Here is a 23321-nt window from a genome sequence, read left to right on the forward strand (position 1 = left end):
TGTTTGTTGTGTTGTCTTGCTTTTCCATTCCCTCTTCCCTGTTTTCTATTCTTTTTCCAAACCTGAGAAAAGAGATTGTGATACGCTTTAGGTTTGAGAAAGTTCATCTCCCTAAACTCCTGTTGGAACTTGCAAGAGAAGATTTGCTAGGTAATTAATTAGGTGTCTGTAGAGAATCCAGAGGTTCAAAGTTTCTTTATCTTGTTAACAGAAATTTTGTCTCCAAATATATTTTAAAATTTTCTCTTCTCTCCCACTCCCCAGCTTCACTGGTGTAGTCCTAGCTGTGGCTGGTGAGGGTACCACCAGTTTACCATTGTGTCTTCCCCGTGTGTGCCCCACAGAGACTGGCTCTTGAATATACGGTCAGTAGATAGCCTGGGCTTCTCTGCAGGCTCTGACATTTCCACTTCCTCTGGCAGGCTTGATGTGTGTCATTCTCCTAATACTAAATACTCATTCAGAGACAGTCCCTTACTTCATGGCCCTAATGTTCTAATTGAAGGGAGACAGGCAGTTTTTAAAAAAAAGTAAATAAGTGAAATAAATTTAGCTCGTGTTAAATACCATGAATAAATAAAATAGGGAAGTTTGATAAGAGACTAATAGTACTCCACCCTTGTGCAAATTAGAGCTGTCTGGATAATTGAGCCTAATCTCTACTCAGTTGTTTTGTTTTGTTTTGTTTTCTTAAAGCAATGATCCTTACATTAAAAATACAATAGTAAGCAAACACCTGGGTACATTCCACCCAGCTTTAAAAGAAATAATATGTCATAGGTAACAGTGGGAACTCCTTCTGTATCCTGTTGGATCCCATTTCTCTCTTTCCTTTCCTAAAGGTAATGGCTATCCTGAATTCATTATATCTGTGTATGTTCTTAATGCATATATATCCATCAACAACATAGCATTATTTTCCACATACAGACATACAGTACACTATGCCCATCATCTGCTGTGAACATGGGATTCAAATGGCTAACAAACATATGAAGAAATGTTTAACCCCTCTAGTGACAAAGAAAATGAAACCTAAAACAAGACACTTAAAACCCATCAACTTGGTAATAATTAAAAGTCTGGAGCTGCCTAGTATTGATAAGAATGTGGAAAAGTTTGAACTCATTTACCTTCACAGGGGGTGTAAACTGGTATGATCACTTAGAAAGCAATATGGCAACAGCCAGCTTTCTCTCCTTATTCTGGTTGGTTCATATAGATGTGGAGGTCTGGATATGAATTTTCTGTCCACTGTGTGTATTGGAAATCTCCATACACATGGAGATTTGAATGTTGTATTTTCTAGTTGATTATTAATGGTATAAATATGAGTGCTGTTCTTTTCTATTGCTATATCTGCCAACCCTAGTATTATGAGTTCTAATAATAGATGACAGAATAACAGAAATTCTTAGTTTTTTCTGATTTAAATAGCAGTGCTTCTAAACATGTATTATTACATCTGCTATTTGCTGTAGATTTCTGATAAATATCTTTCATCAGTTTAAGTATGTTCCCTTCTATTCCTAGTTTGCTGAGGTTGTTTTTCATCGTAAATAAATGAGTTAAATTATAGTAAATATTTTCCTTTACTTGTTGATGATCATGTGCTCTGTCTTTTCTGACCTGTTAGTATGGGGATCTACATTAATACATTTCTGAAGGAGAATTGTCATTTCCTTCCTAAAATAGTTCAATGTGTTCTTAGTCTTCCTATCTCACCCCCCAAATGAACATATTCTAGACTAGTTTCATGGGAGATAAATCTTATTTTGATTTATCATTGAATCTGAAGATAACTTTGGGTAGTGCTATCATCTTAACAATATTAAGCCTTCCAACCCATGAACACGGGATGTCTTTCTATTTATTAGAACTGAATTTTTACTTGTATTTAATTTTAAGTAATTGAAATAGCCATATGTGGCTAATGACTGTTGTATTAGCACAGCCCTAGAACATCATCTTTAGATTCTTTTTTAATTAATTTTTATTATAGTTGGTTCACAACGTTGTGTTAGTTTCCACTGTACAGCAGAGTGAATCACTTACACATATACATATATCTAGTCTTTTTTTAGATTCTTTTCCCAGATTTTCTTTCTAAAACATTGGACAATGGTGACACCTGCAGAGGCCTTGTAGTACCTGAATCATCTTAGGCTCAAGATGGCTGCGCATATGAAAAGCCTGGTTAGACAGTCCTGCCTCCAGGAGGGCATAAGTCTCTTCTCAAGGTGATCGTATAGGCTCGCCCCCCATCCCCGACCCCACCGGAGATAGGAGACAACCACAAGTCACGCAGCATCCTGTCTCCTGTTTTCCTTTTGGAAGTGTCTGGTTTGCTCCAGAACTAAAAAGAACGTACAACTTTAAAAAAAATTAGCAAAAAACAGCCTCTGGCAGAAATGGAACTTCTTCTGCCTCTTCTTATTTTCATATAAACAGAAACTATGGTACCCAAAGTGGATCAAATGTTTCAAAATAAATTTCCTTTCTAAATGAAAATGGTGATTATTTTAAAGCATTTATACCTTGTTCATCTCTCTGATGCTGTTCTCATGGGAACAACAACAAACAGCAGAAAGTGCCTTCAGGTGCCAGTAACTATTGTGCTTCCAATTCCATTTTCCTTGAGGGTCAAGAGTCCAAGAGATCCCTGCACATTAGAAACAAAAAACAAGTAATACTAGTATTAACTAATCAATCAATTAGGTAATTAGTTAAACAAACTAGAGAACCCCCTTTCCAAGTCCATTCTCTCTTTCCTGCCAGGGAGCAAGTAATGGTAGGATGCAACAGAGCTGTGTCCTTAGTACACTCCCCAGTGGTCTTCCTGCTCCCCTGCTGAGCATCTCTCTAAAGACCTCTAGGGAGATCTGCAGATCCTCTCGGAGTAAACAGGAAAACTCAGTAAATAACACTGGGGATCTTAGAGCTTAGAGGCTATCACACACTTTTCTGGAATAAGGTCCCTTTGGCCTTGGACAGCCAGGAGTAGGTGTCTTTGTATAAACATTTTATTACGACTGTCTTGCAGAGGACCCCTCCAGTCAGCTTCTGGAGCAGAAATGGAACCTGTTTGTCCTAGCCTGCCCATAACCACTCTCCATCAGCCTCTCCTGAAAAGAGGCTGGAACATCGCCTGTGTGTTCAGAATTCCTCTAGCTTAGCAGCAATCCAGTTCTCTATGCTTTCTCTACCTTTCTGCCCTCTAGCCTACACCCTACCCTCATTGTCATCTCTCGCCTTGTAAACAGATAACTTCTTATTGTAGCATTTGGTTTTCCCACGCTAGAATTGATCTACCGCTACTCTACCCAAATTCCTGTGCTAGCCACTTGGGCGTTCTGGTGTCAGAACTCAGTAGCGTCCCAGCTGTCCCACCCAGCTTTCTCAGCTCTCCTCTTTCTCTCCTGGGCTGTTGTGCTGGAATGATATTCCTCTTGGATTTCAGTGTGTGCAGTCTTCTTTGGGTGGAGCCTTGAGCTGTTCACAGGAGTGCTGGTAATGTCTGGCCGTCAGTGCTGCCAAAGGCAAAAAGCTGGCCTCTTCTCAGTTTAAAGCACATAGTTGGATTGCTGGGGCAGTGTTAGATGGAGGGTGGGGTGAGCAAATACCACTGTCTTCCTACTGTGTTTTCAGGAAATGATTATAAAGCAGCTATAAGTGCGATTGAAGCCTACAGAATGGATTGGCAACTTCCCCCAACCCTCCAAAGAAGAAAACACACACACACACACTCTCTCTCTCCCCCTTCCACTTCTCTACTCCTCCATTAGGCTTCATCCCAGATCCACACCCTCATTGTTCTGCTGAACTTAACTTGGTACTCTTTCAGAGCAAAGAAGCTTTGTTAAAGTATCTCCGTTCTCTTCCCTGGGAAAGAACCCGAGCATAATCTGCTGAACAAGGGCTGAACTTTCCCTTTAGGCAAACTGTGGGTTCCACTTCCCTGTCCTCTCTGCTCCCGGGAGCAGTGTGGGCAGACGCCTGTATAGATGGAGGAGTAACCAGTGCCAAGACTTAATCCCTCAATTAGGGAGTAGGGTTTTCAGAACTGGTAGTCAAATTGTTTGCAGAGACAGTTGTCAGTGAACAGCATCTCTGTGCCATCAGCACACCTCCATTCCTTTCTTCTAGCTGCCTGGTTCCCTGTACAGCCCTCTCCCCCGCTTCCTCTGTGAGGTCTAAGCCACATGGCTCTTAGAAATCTTGTCTGGAGTCTCCTAAAGTGGCAGGTTTGGCTGTGCAGAGTGCGGCATCCCAGAGTCTGCCCCTCCTCTCTCGGCAGCTGTTTGCCACTGACCGAGGTGGCGACTGAGCCTGTGTGTGTGGCCGGAGTCAGTGATGAGCCTCCCACCCAGGCCTGGGGAAGCCCTCCGCCAGTGTGGTTCCTGTGGCAGCAGCCAACACGCCAGAGCTCCTCATACCTTCGGGGCTGTGGTGTAACAGCCAGCTTCATGCGGTGGCATTGTTTAGTGTTGGTTGACTTGACTTTTCTGTCCCCACCCTCTGTGTTTCAAGGCATCTGGCCGTGGCCCAGGAGAGAAGAAGCTGGCACTTGCAGAGTGGCTTCCTGCTGCCTCTCTTGTAGTAGGAGCCAGGACCACCTTCCATCCCTGCCTTCCTACCCGTGTGGCAGAGGCACAGGGCCCCTCTGTGCTCAGCCTCCCGTTGTGGGGTTTCAAGTTGCCTAAGATCAGGACGCGGCTATCTGCCAGGTTATCTGCCCAGATAAACATTTATTATTTACAGGGAGGTGTTTCAGCTGCTCTGGCAGATCCCACTGGTGAGTTCTTCTAGTTTCTTGAGGTTTGAAGCCAGTGTGTGAGGCTGACGTCCAGACAGAGAACTGCTGGAGCTGGCGAGGTTCTCTGTGACTTCTGACATCGTTCAGCCATGGCCCCCTCCCCACCGGTGCCAGAGCCAAATTTATAGTTCTCAGTTCCCAGCCCTGCCTTCTGGGTATTGAAACTGCCTCTACTTTTTCAACATTTCTAGCCTTTCAAATTTGAAGATTTGTATCAGAGCCAATGTTATGACATAAGCAGCTGAAGACTTCTAGGTGGCAAAACCAGCATTGTGACCTGTTTTCCTTAATAGCTACTGAGACAGCTGTTTAGTGAAGGCAACAAGGATAAAGATAGGTGGGTTTTTTTTTTTTTTAATGCAAACAGCCATGTCCACTGCATCCAAATATACACTGTCTTTTTATTTTCTGGTGATAGAATTGGTTCTCAATGTTTTATTATATTGCAAGATTGAAAGTTACAGTGAGCTCACTTATCCTCAACATCTGGATTCTGTCACTCATAATATTGCTTTCTCATCCGTCTATCCATCCATCTCTCCATCTATCATGTTTCTTTTTGATCTGTGTCATCAATATATTTCCTCTAAATCCTTCAGCATGAATGTATGTCATTAGAGTTCAGTATTTGCTTATGGTTTTTTCTTTTGAGATAAAATTTACATACAGTGATATGGACAAATATTAAGTGTACCTTTGCTAGGTTCTGACAAATGCATATACTTCTGTAACCCAAGGTCTTTCAAAATTTGAAGTCTTTTTATTATGCTCCCTTAGCTCCACCTTTACCCCCAGATACCGGGGTCCAGCCCCGGTTGGAACCCAGGGTATCCTCAAGGGTGGGATCTCCCGTGCTGGCTCCCGGCACCCAGAGGCTGTTCTTTGTCCTGACTTTTTTTCCCCCACAATAGATGAGATGTGCTCTTTCCAGAACTTCATAAGAATGGCATATAGTTTTTTTAGTAAGGCTTCTTTCATTTAGCAGGAAGGTTTAAGGTTCCTTTATGTTGTCATACTTAGCAGCAGTTCATTCCTTTTTGTTTCAGAGTAGTTTTCCATTTTATGACTATAGCACAGTCAGTTTATCTGTTCTGTGATGGATGGACAGATGGCTGTTTATCCACCTTTTTGTGGACATGTGTTTTCTTTTGAGTAAGTGCCTAAGATTGGAATTGCTGAGTTACAGAGTAGATGTGTGCATTTTATTGGAGATGGTTAGACCTTTTTCCAGAGGTGATTGCAGCATATTCCATTCCACCTGTGTGCAGGAGTTCTGTTGCTTCACACCCTCATTTGGAGGAGAGGGGCAGTATATCATTGTGGCTTTTAATTTGCATTTTCCTGCTTACTAATATAGAATTTACATGCTTTTTTCACGTCCTTACTGGCCACCTGTATGTCTTCTTCATCAAGGATCTGTTTTAGATTTCTTGCCCATTTTCTTTAATTGTGTTGTTTGTTTTCTTGTTGGGTTACAAATTTCTTTATGTATTCTGGATACAAGTACTTTGTCAATATATATGTTTTGTGACTGTTTTCACTCAGTCCATGGCTTGCCTGTTTATTTTCTTAACAGTGTCTTGCTGAACAGAAGTTTTTAATTTTGATGTAGTCTAATTTATCATGTTTTTCCTTTATGGCTGTTATTTTATGAGAACTTGAAAACCCAAGTCATATATACTGTCTCCCCCACCACCCCTCCCTACATCAGTTTCTTCTGTTATTAACATTTTGTGTTAGTGTAGCTCATTTGTTGCAACTGATGAGCAGATAAACTGGTACATTATTATTAACAAAAGTCCATAGTTTAGGGTTCACTCTTTGTGTCGTGCAATCTTGGGTTTTGACAAATGTGTAATGACATGTATCCACCATTATAGTATGACACGGAATAGTTTCAGTACCCTAAAAATACACTGTGCTCCACCTGTTCATCCCTCCCTCTATCATCTCTAGCCCCTGGCAACCACTGGTCTTATTTCTCTCTGTAGTTTTGCCTTTTCCAGAGTGTCACACAGTTGGAATCATACAACCTTTGGAATCGTGTGTAGCCTCTTCAGATTGGCTTCTTTCACTTACCAGTATACATTTAAGGTTGTTTTTATGGCTTGATAACTTATTTCTTTTTATTTCTAATATTCCATGATATAAAATAATGTTTATCCCTGAATATTATTCAGGGAGGTGGTATGAAAGTATCACCATTTGTTTATGCATTCTCCTACTGAACATTTTGGTTGCTTATAGGTTTTGGCAATTACTAGTAAGGCCAGTGTAAACATTTTTGTGTGGAGGTAAGTTTTCAGCTCACTTAGGCAGATACCAAAGACTGCAGTTGCTCAATCATACAGTAAGACTAGGGCTTCCCTGGTGACTCAGACCGTGAAGCATCTGCCTGCAATGCGGGAGACTCCGGTTTGATCCCTGGGTCGGGAACATCCCCTGGAGAAGGGAATGGCTACTCACTCGAGTATTCTGCCATGGACAGAGGAGCCTGGTGGGCTACAGTCCATGGGGTTGCAAAGAGTCAAACGTGAGTGAGCGTCTAACACTTTCAGTTTCATGGTAAGATTATGTGTAGCTTTGTAAGAAAATGCCCAGCTGCCTTAAAAGTAGCTATGCTGTTTTGCATCCTGCCAGCAATGAATGAAAGTTGCTGTTGCTTCATAGCCTTACTAGCATTTGGTGGTGTCTGTATGTTGGATTTTAGCCATTTTAATAGGTGTATAGTGATGGTCCATGATTGTTTTAATTTGCCATTCTTAAATGGTTTATGATGTTGAGCATCTTTTCATGTTTGCCACCTGTATATTTAGTTCAGTGAGCTTCTGCCCATTTTTTATTTGGGTTGTTTGTTTTCTTGTTACGTTTTAAAAGTTACTGATTGATTTTTAAATGTTTGAACAACTGTGTATTACTTAAATAAATTCTGTTTGCTGTATTGGATTTGCCAGTGTTTGGGTAATATTAACAATGTTGTTATATCTTATCAGGGTTTGGCATTAGTTATACCGACCTCATCGAATGACTTTGGAAGTTTACTCTCTTCCTCCATTTACTGAAAGAGTTTGTGTAATACTGGTGTTAAATCTTAGTTGGTGAACTCGTGGCCATAAAGTAGTTCATAATAATGTCTTCTTGTTATTTTGATGTCTGTAGGATCTGTATGTAGTGACATATGGGTTATTTAGAAGTGTGTGGCTTAATTTCCAAGTATTTCAGGTTTTCCTGGATATCTTACCGTCCCTAATTCCTAATTTAGTTCCATTGTGATCAGAGAGCATACTTGGCATTACTTCAGTCCTTTAAAGTTTACTGAGACTTGCTTTATGCCCTCTCACATATTTACCTGGAAGACCATAACCGCACATACAATGAAAAGAATGTATTCTGTATGTTGGGCATAGCGTTGTATAAACATCGATTAGGTCAAGGTGGCTGATAGTGTCGAGATCCCCTGTCTTTACTCTTATTTTGTCTTGGTGCTCTGTTAATTTCTGAGAGAGGAATGTTAAAATCTCTTAATATGATTGTGGGTTTTCTGTTCTTCCCTTTAATTCTGTCAATTTTTGTTTTGGATATTTTATATTTTGGAGATCTCTTGCTAGGCACATCACTATGATTATTATAGCTTCCTGATGAACTGACCATCTTATCACTGAGGAATGTCCCTCTTCCATCTCTGATAATACTTTGCCTTAAAATCAGTTTTTTTCTTGATATTTATGTAGCCATTCCAGCCTTCTTACGTTTTTTGTTTGCATGGTATTATCTTTTTCCGTCCATTTGCTTTTAAGCAGTCTGTATCTTTATATATATAAAAATCTCTATTGACAGGATGTAGTTGGGTGTTACACTTAATCCATAATGAAAATCTCCTCCTTTCTAGTGAAGTATTTGGTTTATTAACACTTAATGTAATTAATGCGATGGTTGAATTTAGGGTTACAGTTTTGATAGTTGTTTCTGTTTGTCCCTGCCGGGTTGCTTGTTCCTTCTTTATACACATATACATATATATATATATATATATATATATATATATATATATCTTCCTTTTTTACCTACTTTCCTGTCTTCTTTTACATTATATGATTTTTATTAAGAATTCCACTCTAACTTATTTCTTGGGGTTTTGGGTCTTTCTATTTGCTGTTTTTTAGTGGTGGCTTTGTAGATTATAGTGTACGTCCTGAACTTTTCAGACTACTTAAGAGTTGCTCTTGTACCACTTCACATAAAATGTAGAAATCTTCCAAGCATACAGTTCCAGTTACCTATTGCTCTTTTATTATTATAGTTGTTACATGGTATATACTGAATACTATAACATACATGTGTATATAATATACTGTATACATAATATACTGTATCCACCAACATGACAGTGTTACGAGGTTGTGTTTGGTTTTTGATTTTTTACTGCAAAGACGTGCAAATTTTATTTCTACTAACTTAATGTTAGCAAATATTTGAAGTAAAATGCTAAAGTCTTGTGCTGATAAGGCTGTTTGTATATGTGTGGTAAAATATATGTAAGATTGGGAATTCCCTGATGATACAGTGTTTGGGACTCTGTGCTTTCGCTGCTGAGGGCCCAGTTTCCATCTCTGGTTGGGGAACTAAGATCCCGCAAGCCATGATCAATACAGCACATACATATACATGTATGTGTATATGTGTATATATGTATGTACATATATATGACATTAATTTTACCATTGTGTCTGGTTTTTCTTTGCGGCACGTGCTTTTGGTGTCTTGTGCAGAAATCATTACTATATCCAACAATGTAAAGATTTTCTGCTATGCTTTAAGAATTTTTTAGTTTGGGCTCATAAGTTTAAATCTTTGACCCATTTTGAGTTAATTTTTATGTATGATGTTAGGTAAGGAACCAGTCTCATTCATTGGAATGTGGATATTCAGTTTGTAAAATGTTATAATTTTGCATTAAACAAATCTATGTGTCTTTTTTAATTTAAGAAGGTAGAAAAGTTGTTGTTTGTATTTATCCAGATACTTACCATTTCTTTGTGAAGAGCCAAGTATCCAAGCAGTATCATTTTCCTCTGGCTTGAAGAGCTTTTGGCTTTCCTCGTAAGGCATATGCTACAAATTCTCTTACTATTCTTTTATCAGAAAAAAAAAATCTTTATTTCATTTCTTCCTTTAAAGTTCTCTTCACTGGGTATAGAAAATTTTCAGTACTTTAAATACAGTCATCTATTGTCTTATGGCCTGTATAGTTTCTGATAAGACATCAATTAGCATTTATTCAGATTGTTGTTCTCTACATGTAGTGGGGCATTTTTCTCTGGCTGCTTTCTAGATTTTTCTCTGTATCTGGTTTTCAGTAGTTTCACTATGATATGTCTAGGCCTGATTTTCTTTGTATTCTCCTGCTTGGGGTTCACTGCTCTTAAATCTACACCAAATTTGGGGGACTTTCAGGCATCATTACTGAAGTTATTTTTTTATGCCCCAATCTCTCCTGAGATTCACGTACACATATGTTAGGCCTTTTGCTATTGTCTCCCAAATCAAGGGCTTTATTTATTTTTTTCCTCTTCACCTTGAGTGATTACTATTCTGACTTCAAATTTACTCACTTCTTTGTCATCTCCATTTCCTTTTAAGCGCATCCAGTGACTTTTTTATTTCAGATAATGGATTGTTGGGTTTGTTTTGTTTTATTGGCTTCCTTTTTTTTCCTTCCAGTTCTAGACTTTCCATTTGATTCTTTTTCAATTTCTGTTTCTCTGCTGAGCTTTTCTATGTTTTCATTTATTTCAGACATTTTCCTTTATCTCATTGAATGCCATTATAGTAACTTTGTCACTAATCTTGCTGTTAATTTTAACATTTGTGTCATTTCTAAAGTGGTCTCCATTTCCTGTCTTTTCTCTTAGAAATAGGTCACATGAAATAGTGTGTGATATCACTTATGTGTAGAATCTAAACAATACACAGGACTTCCCTGGGGATCAGTGGTTAAGGCTCCATGCTTCCACTGTGGGGGCCATGGGTTTGATCCCTGGTCAGTGAACTAAGGTCCCACACATGCCATGTGGCACAGCTCAAAACAAAAAACAAACCAGTGAATATAACAAAAAAGAAGCAGACTCACAGTTGCAGAGAATAAACAAATTGCTGGGAGGGGGACAATATAGAGGTAGGAGATAAAGAGGTATGAATTATTAAGTATAAAATAAACTATAGTGATACTGTACAAAGGGGAGTATAGCCAGTGTTTTACAATATAAGTGGGAAATCTCTGAAAGCTGTGAATCACTGTGTTGTGTGTCTATAACTTATACATCAGCTATACTTCAGTTAAAAAATACTTTAAAAAAAGAGTAGGTCACATTGTCTTGTTTCTTTATACATTGAGTGATTTGAGATTTTATCCTGTAACTGTAAATGTCATGTGGAGTTAGTTTTGTTTCTCCAGAGAAGGTTTTTGCTTTGGTGTATTGGGCATTTCGGTTGGTTGGACTCAAATTGCAGTAGGTCAAACATCCATTTTGTTTGTCTGGTTTTGTTGTTGTTACTTTTTTTTACATTTAATCTACACATACATGGTTTAGAAGTCAGGCCAGAAATTTGAATATTGTGTATACACAGAATATGGGGCTTCTTCTCTGTGGCTATACAGAGATTTGAGAATTCAAATTTACTCACTTCTGTATCATCTCCATTTCCTTTTAAGCACATCCAGTGACTTTCCTATTTCAGATATTGGATTGTTGGGTTTGTTTTGTTTTGTTGCCTTCCTTTTTTTTCCTTCCAGTTCTCGACTTTGCATTTGATTCTTTTTCAGTTTCTGTTTTTCTGCTGAGATTTCCTGTTTTCATTTATTTCAGTCATTTTCATTTATCTCATTGATAAAGAAAATATCATTGAACTATTTTGATATTTACAATTAATTTTTATTGGAGTATAGTTGATTTACAATGTTATGATAGTTGTTTGTTTTTCTTTTAAATAGCCAGAACAACACTTGGAATCAAGAATAGTAAATATTTTTTCAATAGGCAATACAGTGAGCAAATTCAGTTATTCCTTTTTCTTTTTTTTTTAATTCCTTTTTAAAGTAAAGAATAAAATGAGTCTTTGAAATAATGAGTGTTACCACTGTAATTAAAGAAAATGATCTTGAAAATGTTTAAAAGAGGAATTCTCAGGTACTTTTGAGCATTGGCATTTTTATATCTTTTTAAGGAGACCTTTTCATATCCTTTGCCTGTTTGTTTTTTTTTTTTTTTTTTTTTGGAGTATTTTTCACTTTTTTTTTATTTTAAAGGCCTTTCTGACAAGGATTTGAACCCTTTTCAGTCATTTACATTGAAAATATTTTCTACAGTTTGTCACTTACCTTCCATTATTTATGGGATTCTTCTCAAATGTCAATGGTTTAAAATTTTACATAGCCAAATCTTTAAATTTTCCCTTTATGAAATTTGTTTTTATGCTTTAAAAAGTCTTCCTAACTTCAAACCAAATGAATATTCATATTTTATTCTCATTATTTTACTTTTTGAAAAATTGTTATTATTTTAAAACATTTATTTTTCTGAGTGGTGTGAAACAGAGATCTAACAATTTTTAAATTAATTTATTTATTTTAAATGGAGGATAATTACTGTACGATATTGTGGTAGGTTTTGCCACACATTGACGTGAATCAGCCATGTGTGTACATATGTCTCCCCATCCTTAGCCTCCTGTATAAATAGTTTATAAAGTAGCATCATGTATTAAATGATTCATTAAACTTTTAGCTTACCTAAAAGTTAAGCTTCATTATATACTGATATATGGATATGCTATGCTAGAATCTGTTTTTATACATAGATACAAATGCATACTAGCTTCTGTTTTTAGGACTTTTATTATTTTTTGCTAGTCTGTTCTTGAAACATAACCTTGCCATTTTAGTTACTGTAGCTTTGTAATGTGTTCTCATTCTACTGATGTGAGTTTACACACATTCCTTTTATATTTTATTGCTGTATAGCTTTGGCTTTTCCCATCTACTTATGCTTTATACAAACTTCAGAATAATTTTCAATCCCACTGCACCCCCCCAAAAAAATCCTCATGGTATTTTTTAGTTGCGATATAATTAACATATAACATATTAGTTTTTGGTATAGAACATAAAGATTAGATATATGAATATATTGTGAAATGATCACAACAATAAGTCTCACTTCAGTTCAGTCGCTCAGTCATGTGCGACTCTGTGACCTCATGGACTGCAGCACGCCACACTTCCCTGTCCCTCATCAACTCCCAGAGCTTGCTCAAACTCATGTCCATCGAGTCGGTGATGCCATCCAGCCATCTCATCTTCTGTCATCCCCTTCTCCTCCTGCCCTCAATCTTACCCAGCATCAGGGTCTTTTCCAATGAATCAGTTCTTCCATCAGGTGGCCAAAGTATTGGAGCTTCAGCAACAGTCTTTCCAATGAATATTCAGGATTGATTTCCTGTAGAATTGACTAGTTTGATCTCCTAAGTTAATAAGTCTAGTTAGTATCCATCACCACACATAGGTACACATTTCCTTTTTGTGTGAAGAGAACTTTTGAGATGTACTCTCTTAGCAACTTTCAGATATACAATAAAAGAAAAAAAGGACATATCTACAAATTTGTATGTCATCCTTGTGTAGGGGGGCATGCTAATTTTCTTTCTGTTGTTCCAGTTCTACTATATGCGCTGCCAGAAAGGAGCACTCCTCATGGTATTTTGATTGGAATTGCATTCACTTTAAAAATATCTTTGAAGAAAATTTGACATTGTTACAAGTTTTCTTATTAAAACAATGTATTCTCTGGACATCAGTACTTTTATGTCTCCCATGTTTTTTTATTGATTTTCTTGCTATAATGAATGGGATTTTTTTCAGTACACTGTCTATATAGTACTTGGGGAAAGCTAACTTTTATATTCAGCTATCACATCAAATTTTCTTACTAATTCTCTTCTTAGCTGATCATTTATTCATTAATTTATGTGATTTTTTTCCCTTTTTTAATTTACTTTCACTGGGTTATAGTAGAATTACAATATTGTGTTAATTACTGTTATACAGAAAAGTGACTCAGTTATACATCCTTTTTCATATTCTTTTCCGCTGTGGTTTATCAAAAGACGCCGATACGGTATATCCCAAGAATATATAGTTCCCTGTGCTACACTGTAGTGCCTTGTTGTTTGTTCATTCCATATATATAGCAGCTTGCATCTGCTAGCCCCAGACTCCCACTTGTGCCATCTTTCACCCCTACGTCCCTTGGCACCCACCAGGCTACGTCCCTGACTCTGTTCTGTGTCATAGATCAGTCCGTTCGTGTCATATTTGCGGTTCCACATTTAAGTGGTGTCATATGGCATTTGTCTTTCTGACTTACTTCATTTTGTATGGTAATCTCGAGTTGCATCCATGTTGCTGAAAATGACGTTATTTGTTCTTCTTTATGACTGAGTAGTATTCCATTGTGTAGAGGTACCACATCTTTATATGTGGTGTGTTTTAAATTAATGTTTTCTAAATTTGACTGGTCCTTTTCTTATTGGGATGAACCTTATTTGGGTTGCATTTTAGTGGTCTGCCACATTTGATGTGCTGTTCTTTACTTAGGGTGTTTATGTCCATTTCCATAGTGGGCCTGGCCTCTCTTTCCTGTCTTTACTGCTTTTTTTCTTTGCATATTGGAGTATTCTGGTGTACTGACTCTGTGCAAAGAAATGGGAAGCACCTTTTCTTTTTCTGTGACCTGACAAGTATATAGAGTGTGTTACTTACAGTCATTCTTGACTGTCGTGCATACTCTACCTTCAGCCTCTCAGCAGTCTTTTTACTTTGCCTTTGAAATATGTACAGAACCCAGCCATTTAACAACGATTTCTACTAATACCACCCTAATCCAAAACAGTCCTTTCTCTTGCTTAGACTGTCAGTGTAGGCATGTTGTAATCTTCTCTCCCCTTCAGCCTAGTCTCAACACAACAGCCAGGGTGATCTTAAGATGTACGTTGGATTAGCTAATACCACTGCTCCAAGCCCCTCCAGAGGATTTCTATCTCACTCAGAAGAAAATATGAAGCCCTTGCCAAGGCTTACATCCTTTCTGACCTCATCTCCCACCACTCTCCACTTACTCTTCACTGGCCAAACTGGCCTCCTCATTCTTTAATCATGCCAAACAACTCAGGCCTCTGGGCCTTTGCACTTCTGTTCTGCTGTTACCCAACTGCATAGCTTACTTCCTAAAGTCCTTCAGATTCCTGTTCAAGAGCCAACCTTATCAGAAAGTTCTCTACCAGTAATAAATGGTAAAGAAATGGACAGTCTACCCCAGGCACTCTCTGTCCCTCCACTGAACTTTTATTTTTCTTCTTAACACTTTCCATCACCTGCCTGACAAGTTGGATTTTGTTTTGTTTTCACTTTGCCTGTTTATTGCCCTCTACCAGAATGTAAAAACTTTTATTTTATTTACTGTATACTCCCCAGTGCTTAGAACAGTGCCTGGAGAATGGATCCTGTTCCATACCATGAATAAATATTTAATGACTGAATAGGTGAATAAACTGAAGGAACTTACCTATAAAGGCACCTCAGCCTCTAGTAGTTTTGTAAAGAAAGCCTCTGACACCTCCTTTTTTCTGTTTCTTCCCTTAGTATGTGTTTTTTTTTTTTAAGGCTTTTTTAGTTATTGAGTCAGTTTTCTAGGCAGAAAAAAAAAATTTTTAGGTAAGGTTATTAAGCTATAACAAATACATACAATAAATAGTTCAACAGTGTTAAGTGTTTGATTCAAAGTATGAGTTTTGACAGAAACATGCGGTAGTGTAAACATCACCACAGTGAGGATATTTTCACCACTTCTTGCGTCAGTTTTCTTGACTGACCTTATCCCAAGACATCATCCATTTCTCTAAAATCATCCCTTTTTTTTTCTGTATTCTCTCACTTTTTTCTTAAAATGTTAGCTGTTTGCATTTCATTTTAAAAAACTAGCTCTTATATTTATTGTCCTCTAATTTATTGACTTTTATCTTTTTTTTCTTTTATTGTTCTTATACTTATTTTTTTCTTCTGCTTGTGTTGAATCTTCTGTGTTTGCTTATTTCTTACTAGTTTACTTAAAAGCTTTATGACTTTGAATATGTGATTACTAATACTTTGGCTGTACTCTAATCCATTTAGATAAATACTCTTCTGATGGTCATTTTTAAAGTAGTCTTTGATTATCATTTTGATTTTTTTTCTTTTTGATTCTAAAATTATTTGGAAGTTTGTTTTTAAAGTTGGATTTCTTAAATTGTTATTAATTTCTACTTTGGGATTTTTTTTCTTTAGAATTTAATTTATTGAGGTAAAATTTGTATAACATAAAAATTAACCATTTAAAGTGAACAATTCAGTGGCATTTAGAACATTCAGTGTTGTACAACCAATTCTTCTATACTCATCACATTTTAATTCCAGTTGTTTATCTCTGATTTTTAAAATAAAATGCATTAAGTTGTTTTTCTCTACTTATCAAGTGGAAAAATTAAATAGGATATAGCTAGCTCTCAGTGTAGTTAGGATTATGTTCAGCTGCAAGATGCAAGAGACCCTCCAATAACTGTAACTTAAATAAGATAGATTTCCCTCTCAAGTGGAGGAAGCCCAGAGGTTTTTGGATTTGACACTCCATGGTGTCATGGACCAAGTTTCTACTTTTTTGATGTGCTTTTTACTTGGTTTTCCTTTCCAACAACCTCTTAAAGTCTAAGATAGCTATTGAAATGCCAGCCACTTCATCTGCATGCAAGCCTGTGTGAAGTAGAAACAGTTAAAGAAGAAATGCAATTTTAAAAAAAATTTTAATAAGGGCCTTCCCTGGGAGTTCATACACATTACAGTCTACATTCTACTGGCCAGAACTGAGTCACTTGGCCAAACCTAACTGCAGTGTAGACTGGGAAATATTTTTATTCTATTAATAGGTAGACCATGAAAAAAAGTGTTAGTCACTCAGTTGCATCCAACTGTTTGCCACCCCGTGGACTGTATACACAGCTAAAAATCAAGGGCTCTATTACAGAGGAAGAGAAGGAGAACAGATAATGAGAAACAACTGGCAGTCTCTGCCACACACCCCCATGCAGAAGTGCGAGACTTCCTGCTTCCTCCGGTCACCACTCCCCCGTTTCCTAGTTTGTATAGGTATCACAGGTATCAGTGAGACTTTAGTTTATCCAAGAACGCCTTTCTTTTGCCCTTCTACATGAATAGGGCAGTGTGGGGCACACAAGTATGAGACCAATCAGATTTGTGTGGGTTCTTTTGTTTTGTTTTTTAATGCTAATAGGATTATTTTTTCTCATTGTCCTTGGAAGTTAAAGACTGAACCAAGGTATGTCTCAATCACACATGGCAAATGTCTGATAGGTGTATTTTCATTCTGTGCCAAAGACAGGCATTACTAATTGATCACAGCACTCTTTCCCACTGAATGCAAATTTGTATTCATTAAAAAAAAAAAAAAAAAGCCCACTTTTTTTTGGCCATCTCTAATGAAGGTGTTGGTTTCAAATTAAGTTTTTTAGCATGAGCTTTGAATATGGAGCAGGAAATGGCAACCCACTCCAGTATTCTTGCCTGGAAAATCCCACGGACGGAGGAGCCTGGCAGGCTATCGTCCGTGGGGTCACAAAGAGTCGGACACGACTTAGTGACTTCACTTTCTTTCACTTTTGAATATTCAGGCTCCAAATGTCTCTGTTACTCGGGAAAGTTTACTTTTCCTCCTCTCCACTCCTTTCCTTTCTCATTTTTTAAGTTATTGCTCTTTTCCCATCAGTCTTGATCTTTCTGGAATAGCTTTTTAAAGATTTACTCTCCCCTGCCCATTATTTTCATCTCTAAATTCTCTTCGGTGTTACAGAAGAGACTCAACCAAGTCACGCATATCAGTATTGCTTTTCTTTTGCTATATTTAATTGCTGCTTATAGCCTTACCTATAGTTTTTCCTGATCATTTTCTTATATGACTGCCTTCTCTAGATTGAAATGCAGTTTACTCTGTGTGTGTGTGTGTGTGTGTGTGTTGTTGTTGTGTTTTACTTGTTTATTGAAGTTTAACCTTCATTAAGTAATACGCACTACTTTTGAGTTCAGTACCTTTTACATATGGTTATATTCATGCTAACTGTGACCCCCATCAAGATACAGAATATTTCTCGAATCCCAGCAGGCTTTGTTATGCCCGCTCTCTTCCCTCTCCCTTAACACAGGTAACAGTTATCCTGACCTTGTTCACTGTCTGTCTGTTTTGCCTGGTTTTGATGCGTGTATAAATAGAATTATATTGTATTCAGTACATACCCTTTGTTTCTTTTGTTCAGCACAATCTATGCAAGATTCATTCAGGTTATTACATGTAAGAGTAGTTCATGCTGCATTATTGCTGTGTAGCATTTTGTTGTATAAATACACTACAGTTTACTACTTCTGTTGATGGACGTTTCTTTTACCAATCTTGGTTATTATGAATAAAGCAACCATGGACATATACTCTATTTCTCTTTGATGCGTACCTTAGGAATGGGCTTGTTAGGTTGTAAGGTAGATGTGTGTTTAACTTCAGTAGACACTGCCAAGCAGATTTCCAAGGAGCTTGTACCAGTATACATGACCATCTGCAGTATAAGAGAACTTCAGTTGTTCCACGTATTTGTCAACTCTTGGTTTCAGTTTGGTTTTGGTTTTCATTTTAGCCTTCCTGGTGGGTGTACAGAAGTATCTCATTGCAACTGTAATTCACATTTCCCTGGTGAATAATGATGTTGAGAACCTTTTCTTCTGCTTTTGGTCACTTGGATGTCCTCTTCTGTGGAGTGCCTGTTCCTGACTTTTGCCCATTTTTCCTTTCAGTGATTTGTCTTTTTCTTACCAATTTATAGAATAATTTTTAAAGTACTCTGAATGTAAGTCCTATGTTGGGTATACATGTTTGTATTAAAAATACCTTCTCTCACCCTTGGCTCATATTTTCACTTTTAATGGTATCATTTGATAAACACAAGTTCTTAATTTTTATGAAGTCAAATTTATCAATTTTTTTCTTTAATGGTTAATGCTTTTTGTGTCATATGTAAGAGCTATTTGCCTACAAGATCATGAAGATATTTGTCTGTTTTTTTCTTCTAGAAGTTACATTATCTGTCATTCACACTTAGGTCTGTAATCCATCTCAAATTAATTTTTGTTTGTGGCATGAGGTAGAGACAAGGTTAATTTTTTTCCAGACAGGAGCATTTTCCATTGATTGAGCATCACTGACTTATTATGTAACACATTTGACTCTATGTTGGGGTCTGTCTCTGGACTTTATGTTCTGTCCCAATGGTCTATTTATCTCTCCTTGTGTCATTACTGTTGAAGATTAAATGAAAGAGTCCAGAGCTTTTGCAATGACTGTTCTAGAGAGATACTCACTTATTCCTTACATTGGTATCCTTCTGTTCAATTTAATACCTTTTCATACGTTAGGTGAATTTTTTTTTTCCCATCCTTTTTTAGGCAGTCTGTACTTGTTCATATTAGGATCTCAGGTTGGGGTCTGTTAAGATTTTCAGGTGCGTGTAAAAGGAAAAGAGGAACATTTGATTTACGCTGCTGGTGTTAAATACTTCTAGAGTGGAAGTTAGAGCTAGAGATAGTCATGGCAAGGAGCTAACCCTTCTCTTTGCTGTAATAGACCAATTTCGTGTTCTCATTCTGGGGTTCTTGCCTCAGCTTTGTCTTCCTCCTGCCTCACGTGGCCAACCACAACAGTTGTAATCCAGCAGCCACTAAGTTTCTTCTGATACCCTGGTGAATCTAGTTGTGCCCTTCTGAGTGGATCAGAACCCACCTTGGCTCTTAGCTTAATTGCTCCGAGAAAAGGGCATCAGTGGGATTTGGCTGCTGAAGTCTCATCTGTGTACTTATCAAGCAGGCAAAGGGTTGAACATCAGTTGTTCTTTTCCTCATTCCAGTCCCATCTGCAGTTTGTCTTACAGAAAATTCCTCATAGTTTCTGGTATGTGGTTGCCTAGTACTGATATATACTTTCTTTTTTCTTTTTTTTTCCTTCAGTCATTTCAGTGGAAAACTGAAAGGGTGGACAGAGTAACTAGATGCATGTACTTAAAGCCATTCTAATTACAAGTCAATGCTAGATTTTTTTTTTAAATGAGTTTCTTTGCGGGGCCAGGGGGGTGTGCAGTATGTTGTACAGTGTGTGGAATCTTAAGCTTCCTAACCAGGAATCGAACCTGTGCCCCCTGCAGTGGAAGCAGAGTCCTTACCACTGGACCACCAGGGAAGTCGCCCTTTAAATGAGCTTCTAGCCTTCCAAGTTGAATACTTGGAAAGTTCACTGATTTTCTGAAGGTAAGTGTTGGTCTTTCTGTGTTTGGTCTCAGCTCTGTAGCTTGGTATCTCCCCCCACCACCCACAGCCGGCACATGAGTAGAACCATAACCCAAAGGCCCAGTAAGCGGCTCTGCAGAAGATGAAGGCAATGACAGACACCCAGAATGAAGTCGGAGGGCTTGTTTTGAAATTCACAGGTTTCCTACGATCTGCTCATATGCCTTTATTTAATAAAATTGCCACCTCGTGTTTCTTGCCAGTTTGTCAGGAGAAACTGACCCTGGGATGTGGAATGAACCAGAATCTTGTGCTCTTGTCAAGCCAGAGCCCTTTCCCAGGCCAGCTTGTTGAAGACCCAGCTAGGGAGCAGTTGGTTTGCTATAATCTTTATAAGCCTAGTGCTCCTTATGATACTCAGGAATTGCTAAGTAAATAAGAATACATATTTAGAAATCTATGGCGCTTTACACCTAGCTTTTTTTGTTTGTTTTGCTTTCTAATGTAGCTAAGGTACATAGATTTTCTGTGTTTCATTTTTATTCTTCACTCTCTTGTGGGGAAAAAACAGAGAAATTTTATATTTTCTACTTTGTAATTCAAATACGAGAACCCGGAACAGGACCCCCCACCCCCCAGTAATATTTTTTGAGGCGGAAAGCAGTAATAGGAAAATGTAACTCAGAAGACCCTGAGCTTCAATGGTAAAGATACCTCCTTTCTCCAAGAATTAGGCCTGATCAGGGTTCAGCCCCGCTCATATGGAATGTGAGAGGATAAATCACAACTGAAGACCTTGGCACTTCTGTAAGAAATTTAAATAACAGGCAGACATATAGAGATTCGTAAATATGTACTTGGTGCCAGCTAAACCACAGAGAAGATACTGCATTTGTGGCCCAGGGAAGTTAAATATTTGTGGTCAACTTAAAATTCAACATAAAACTCTCATCTGTGATGGAAACTGTCCAGAAACTGCATGGAGGGCGTGCTAGCTGCATATGCTCTCAAAGGCCTCTCCTCTCACCCCACCGGGCCGGAAGAGCAGGCCCCTGCCCCTTCCTCCACGCTGTGTAGCTGGCAATCCTTGTTAGGAGAGAAGGGATTCCCTGGCGCTCCGGGTACCTACCCCAGAAGGTAAGGCCATCTCTGCTTTGTGGCTCACTCCTTCATGTCTGATCAAACAGCACTTGATCTAGGAGCCTTCTTCTGTCCGTCTTAAATAGCCGCCCTCTCTGCTAGCCTGTTGCTCTCTGTCCCTCTTACCCTACTTTATTTTTTCCTAGTTCTTCCCACTTCTTGTCCCTGTATTTGTTTGCTTGTTTCTCGTTTCCCAAGAATGTTAAGCTTCATGACAACATGAACATAATTTTATTGACTATTGTATCCCTCGTGTCTCAAATAAACCCTCCTGTGCAGAGCAGATGCTTAATAAATATTTATTGAATGAATTCAGTAGAATACTTGAAAATGTTTGGGGAAGTACAGTCCGGGGAGCCAGAGTTGTTGTCCCCTGATCCCTGGAATAGGGTACCATCACAGCAGAAGCTCAGTCTGTGAGATCAGCCGGAAGCCCCTCAAATACCCTACAGTTGTGTGACATCTGTGTAAAGGCCCTGCTAGGGAGACAGGCACTTGCAGACAGTGCACACGCCTTCAGGTGTACCAGGCGCCTCTTGCCATAAAACCTGGGTTACAAGTGGAGATGGAATTAACACAACTTGATTTTCATTAGAAAGTGTGACCGTGTTTTGTGTTGAGGACCCTCCTGATGTTGTCTGCTCTGGTGTGGGAGTCGGGGCAGCATGCAGACTGGAGGCATACATGTACTGCTCCCTTTCTTTTTTATATCTATAATTTTACTCATGTTGGCTGTGTTGAGTCTTCACTGGTGTGCGGGCTCCTCTCTGATTGCGGCGAGCAGGGGCCGTTCTTCACGGCAGTGTGAGGGCTTCCCACTGTGGGGGCTTCTCTTGTTGCGGAGCACAGGCTCTTAGCTGTGTGCGCTTCCATAGCTGCTGCGCGTGGGCTCAGTAGTTGTGGCTCCCAGGCTCCAGAGCACAGACAGGCTTGATAGTTGTGACTCACAGGCTTAAACACGAGGCATGTGGTAAAAAACAAAAATCAAAATGAAGAGTACAAATAGCTGAATTTTAAAAACAACCTTTCCACCTCTCGTTTCTACAGCCTCTGCCAGCCTCATTGCCAGTTTCTGGGGTGGCCGGCAGAAGTATTTGCGCACATACTGCCATGTATGATTAACTATGGCTCTATACCTTTTACATACATCGAACCCATGTCTCCTGCATTGGCAGGAGGATTCTTTCCCACTGAGCCACCAGGGAAGCCCTCACATTCTTTCTGGATATGTCAGTGCAGTCCTCGTGGCCGAAGCCTGTTGTCATTTGAGACCCTGCCTGGTTGAGGGTCTGTGGTTGCTGAGTACTCCCGGGTGTGTCGGACCTGATGGTGACTGATGGACTTTACTGATGAACAGTTTTTCGTCTGTCTGCTTTCCCTTGCTGCTTTTGCTGAGTCTTTGAGTCATCCCAACACTGAGAGATTCCATTGCAATAAACATGGTTGGTTTTCTGGATCTATTCCAGAACCTCACTGTTGATGATCTTTAGCATTTGGTATGAAATGTGCTACACAAATGATGTTGACGATCTCTCAGATATGCTGTTAAGGTTTTTTTTTTTTATGACAATGTGTATATCACCATTTATATAAATATATGTAACAGGTATAGAGCCATAGTTAATCATACATGGCAGTATGTGCATAAATACCTCTGCCAGCCACCCCAGAAACTGGCAATGAGGCTGGCAGAGGCTGTAGAAACAGGTGGGAAGGTTGTTTTTAAAATTCAGCCGTTTGTACTCTACGTTTTGATGTTTGTTTTTTACCACGTGTCTTGTGTTTAAGCTATTACTGAACAGCTTCCATTTGTCCTGGTACTTGAAGCCCAGGTGCCACCACCTCTTCAGTGGCTCCTAGAAGAGATGCTGTCGTTGAACTTCTCTTCTGCTTTCTCAGCAGCAAGAATGACTTTAGTCTATGTAACAGAATTCAGTGGCG

The 23321-nt window shown here is 38.6% G+C and overlaps 1 protein-coding gene and 1 non-coding gene across 4 annotated transcripts in view; one reads left to right on the forward strand and one right to left on the reverse strand.

Moving 5' to 3' along the window:
- Nucleotides 1-23321, forward strand: part of SMG6 (SMG6 nonsense mediated mRNA decay factor) — a 198714-nt gene that overhangs the window by 137023 nt on the left and 38370 nt on the right. The gene's annotated exons all lie outside the window — the stretch shown is intronic.
- Nucleotides 13451-13560, reverse strand: LOC120867529. The gene has a single exon (XR_005721948.1). It is a non-coding gene; the product is annotated as a U6 spliceosomal RNA (small nuclear RNA).

This window comes from Oryx dammah, unplaced genomic scaffold (assembly GCF_014754425.2).
Source record: "Oryx dammah isolate SB20612 unplaced genomic scaffold, SCBI_Odam_1.1 HiC_scaffold_8, whole genome shotgun sequence".
Classification (NCBI taxonomy): Eukaryota; Metazoa; Chordata; class Mammalia; order Artiodactyla; family Bovidae; genus Oryx; species Oryx dammah.